The sequence below is a fragment of the Nothobranchius furzeri genome, unplaced genomic scaffold (assembly GCF_043380555.1).
Source record: "Nothobranchius furzeri strain GRZ-AD unplaced genomic scaffold, NfurGRZ-RIMD1 Scf271, whole genome shotgun sequence".
Taxonomy (NCBI): Eukaryota; Metazoa; Chordata; class Actinopteri; order Cyprinodontiformes; family Nothobranchiidae; genus Nothobranchius; species Nothobranchius furzeri.
The window spans coordinates 5,391-10,000 of record NW_027223286.1 but is presented as its reverse complement, the minus strand read 5'-3'; positions in this window follow the sequence as shown (position 1 = coordinate 10,000).

The window sequence follows — 4,610 nt, the reverse complement described above, 5'->3', positions numbered from 1 at the left end:
CTGCAGCCAGCCTCCAGCAGCCAGCCTCCAGCTAGTGATGGCGGGGTGGAGAAGCAGGCAGCCTCCGTCAGCTGATGGCGGGGTGGAGGAGCAGAAGCCAGCCTCCAGCAGCTGATGGCGGGGTGCAGGAGCTGCAGCCAGCGTCCAGCAGCTGATGGTGGGGTGGAGGAGCTGCAGCCAGCCTCCAGCAGCCAGCCTCCAGCTAGTGATGGCGGGGTGGAGAAGCAGGCAGCCTCCGTCAGCTGATGGCGGGGTGGAGGAGCAGAAGCCAGCCTCCAGCAGCTGATGGCGGGGTGCAGGAGCTGCAGCCAGCGTCCAGCAGCTGATGGTGGGGTGGAGGAGCTGCAGCCAGCGTCCAGCAGCTGATGGTGGGGTGGAGGAGCTGCAGCCAGCCTCCAGCAGCCAGCCTCCAGCAGCTGATGGCGGGGTGCAGGAGCAGCAGCCAGCCTCCAGCAGCTGATGGCGGGGTGCAGGAGCAGCAGGCAGCCTCCAGCAGCTGATGGCGGGGTGGAGGAGCAGAAGCCAGCCTCCAGCAGCTGATGGCGGGGTGCAGGAGCTGCAGCCAGCGTCCAGCAGCTGATGGTGGGGTGGAGGAGCTGCAGCCAGCGTCCAGCAGCTGATGGTTGGGTGGAGGAGCAGCAGCCAGCCTCCAGCAGCCAGCCTCCAGCTAGTGATGGCGGGGTGGAGAAGCAGGCAGCCTCCATCAGCTGATGGCGGGGTGGAGGAGCAGAAGCCAGCCTCCAGCTGGTGATGGCGGGGTGCAGGAGCTGCAGGCAGCCTCCAGCAGCTGATGGCGGGGTGCAGGAGCTGCAGGCAGCCTCCAGCAGCTGATGGCGGGGTGGAGGAGCTGCAGCCAGCGTCCAGCAGCTGATGGTGGGGTGGAGGAGCTGCAGCCAGCGTCCAGCAGCTGATGGTTGGGTGGAGGAGCAGCAGCCAGCCTCCAGCAGCTGATGGCGGGGTGCAGGAGCAGCAGCCAGCCTCCAGCAGCTGATGGCGGGGTGGAGGAGCTGCAGCCAGCCTCCAGCAGCCAGCCTCCAGCTAGTGATGGCGGGGTGGAGAAGCAGGCAGCCTCCATCAGCTGATGGCGGGGTGGAGGAGCAGAAGCCAGCCTCCAGCTGGTGATGGCGGGGTGCAGGAGCTGCAGGCAGCCTCCAGCAGCTGATGGCGGGGTGGAGGAGCTGCAGCCAGCCTCCAGCAGCCAGCCTCCAGCTAGTGATGGCGGGGTGGAGAAGCAGGCAGCCTCCATCAGCTGATGGCGGGGTGGAGGAGCAGAAGCCAGCCTCCAGCAGCTGATGGCGGGGTGCAGGAGGTGCAGGCAGCCTCCAGCAGCTGATGGCGGGGTGCAGGAGCAGCAGGCAGCCTCCAGCAGCTGATGGCGGGGTGCAGGAGCTGCAACCAGCCTCCAGCTGGTGATGGCGGGGTGGAGGAGCTGCAGCCAGCCTCCAGCAGCCAGCCCCCAGCAGCTGATGGCGGGGTGGAGGAGCAGAAGCCAGCCTCCAGCAGCTGATGGTGGGGTGCAGGAGCTGCAGCCAGCCTCCAGCAGCCAGCCTCCAGCTGGTGATGGCGGGGTGGAGGAGCAGCAGCAGACAGCCTCCAGCAGCCAGCCAGCCTCCAGGAGCTGATGGCGGTGTGTGGGAGCAGCAGCCAGCCTCCAGCGTTCAGCCAGCATCCATCAGCTGATGGCGGTGTGAAGGAGCTGCAGCCAGCCTCCAGCAGGTCATGGTGGGGTGGAGGAGCAGCAGCCAGCCTCCAGCAGCTGATGGCGGGTTGCAGGAGCTGCAGCCAGCCTCCAGCAAATGATGGCGGGGTGCAGGAGCTGCAGGCAGCCTCCAGCAGCTGATGGCGGGGTGCAGGAGCAGCAGGCAGCCTCCAGCTGCTGATGACGGGGTGCAGGAGCTGCAACCAGCCTCCAGCTGGTGATGGTGGGGTGGAGGAGCTGCAGCCAGCCTCGAACAGCTGATGGCAGGGTGCAGGAGCAGCAGCCAGCCTCCAGCAGCTGATGGCGGGGCGCAGGAGCTGCAGGCAGCCTCCAGCAGCTGATGGCGGGGTGCAGGAGCAGCAGCCAGCCTCCAGCTGGTGATGGCGGGGTGAAGGAGCTGCAGCCAGCCACCAGCAGCTGATGGCGGGGTGAAGGAGCTGCAGCCAGCCACCAGCAGCTGATGGCGGGGTGGAGGAGCTGCAGCCAGCGTCCAGCAGCTGATGGTTGGGTGGTGGAGGAGCAGCAGCCAGCCTCCAGCAGCTGATGGCGGGGTGCAGGAGCAGCAGCCAGCGTCCAGCAGCTGATGGTTGGGTGGAGGAGCAGCAGCCAGCCTCCAGCAGCTGCTGGCGGGGTGCAGGAGCAGCAGCCAGCCTCCAGCAGCTGATGGCGGGGTGCAGGAGCTGCAGGCAGCCTCCAGCAGCTGATGGCGGTGTGCAGGAGCTGCAGCCAGCCTCCAGCAGCTGATGGCGGGGTGCAGGGGCTGCAGGCAGCCTCCAGCAGCTGATGGCGGGGTGCAGGAGCTGCAACCAGCCTCCAGCTGGTGATGGCGGGGTGGAGGAGCAGCAGCCAGCCTCCAGCAGCCAGCCTCCAGCTGCTGATGGCGGGGTGGAGGAACAGAAGCCTCCAGCAGCTGATGGCAGGGTGCAGGAGCAGCAGCCAGCCTCCAGCTGGTGATGGCGGGGTGGAGGAGCTGAAACCTGGGTCGGACCTGGTCTGCAGCAGGGCCCATTACCACTCAGAAGCTGATGGCAGTGTGTGTTTAGGTCCCTGCGGGGTGGATGAGCTGAAACCTGGGTCAGACTTGGTGTGCAGCAGGGCTCAGCACCCTCCAGAAGCCGATGACAGTGTGTCTTTAACTCCCTGCCTGGTGGGAGAGCTGAAAGCTGGGTCGGACCTGGTCTTTAGCAGAGCTCAGCAGCCTCCAGAAGCTGATGGCAGTGTGTGTTTCATCCCCTGCGGGGTGGGAGAGCTGAAACGTGGGTCGGACCTGGTCTGCAGCAGGGCCCATCACCATCCAGAAGCTGACGGCGGTGTGTGTTTAAGTCCCTGCGGGGTGGGAGAGCCATAACCTGGGTCGGACCTGGTCTGCAGCAGAGCTCAGCAGCCTCCAGAACCTGATGGCAGTGTGTCTTTAATCCACTGCGGGGTGCAGGAGCTGAAACCTGGGTCGGACCTGGTCTGCAGCAGGGCTCAGCAGCCAGCAGAAGGTGACGGCAGTGTGTGTTTAGTTCCCTGCGGGGTGCAGGAGCTGAAACCTGGGTCGGACCTGGTCTGCAGCAGAGCTCAGCAGCCAGCAGAAGGTGATGGCAGTGTGTGTTTAAGTCCCTGCCTGGTGGGAGAGCTGAAACCTGGGTCGGACCTGGTCTATAGAAGAGCTCAGCAGCCTCCAGAAGCTGATGGCAGTGTGTGTGTTTTGGTCCCTGCGGGGTGCAGGAGCAGGAACCCGGGTCGGACCTGGTCTATAGCGGAGCTCAGCAGCCTCCAGCAGCTGATGGCAGTGTGTGTTTAATTCCCTGCCTGGTGGGAGAGCTGTAACCCGGGTCGGACTTGGTCTGCAGCAGGGCCCATCACCATCCAGAAGCTGATGGCAGTGTGTCTTTAATTCCCTGCGGGGTGGAGGAGCAGAAACCTGGGTCGGACCTGGTCTATAGCAGAGCTCAGCAGCCTCCAGAAGCTGATGGCAGTGTGTGTTCAAGTCCCTGCGGGGTGGGAGAGCTGAAACCTGGGTCGGACCTGGTCTATAGAAGAGCTCAGCAGCCTCCAGCAGCTGATGGCAGTGTGTGTTTAAGTCCCTGCGGGGTGGGAGAGCTATATCCCGGGTCGGACCTGGTCTATAGCAGAGCTCAGCAGCCTCCAGCAGCTGATGGCAGTGTGTGTTTAAGTCCCTGCGGGGTGGGAGAGCTGAAACCTCGGTCGGACCTGGTCTATGGCAGAGCTCAGCAGCCTCCAGAAGCTGATGGCAGCGTGCCTCTAAGTCCCTGCCTGGTGGGAGAGCTGAAACCTGGGTCGGACATGGTCTGCAGCAGGGCTCGGCAGCCTCCAGCAGCTGATGGCAGTGTGTCTTTAAGTCCCTGCCTGGTGGGAGAGCTGAAACCTGGGTCGGACCTGGTCTATAGCAGAGCTCAGCAGCCTCCAGCAGCTGATGGCAGTGTGTGTTTAAGTCCCTGCCTGGTGTGAGAGCTGAAACCTGGGTCGGACCTGGTCTATAGAAGAGCTCAGCAGCCTCCAGCAGCTGATGGCAGTGTGTCTTTAAGTCACTGCCTGGTGGGAGAGCTGAAACCTGGGTCGGACCTGGTCTATAGTAGAGCTCAGCAGCCTCCAGCAGCTGATTGCAGTGTGTGTTTAAGTCCCTGCCTGGTGGGAGAGCTGATATCCGGGTCGGACCTGGTCCACAGCAGGGCCCATCACCCTCCAGAAGCTGGTGGCAGTGTGTGTTTAAGTCCCTGCGGGGTGCAGGAGCAGAAACCTGGGTGGGACCTGGTCTGCAGCAGAGCTCGGCAGCCTCCAGCAGCTGATGGCAGTGAGTGTTTAAGTCCCTGCGGGGTGGGAGAGCTATATCCCGGGTCAGACCTGGTCTAAAGCAGGGCCCATCACCCTCCAGAAGCTGGTGGCAGTGTGTGTTTAAGTCCCT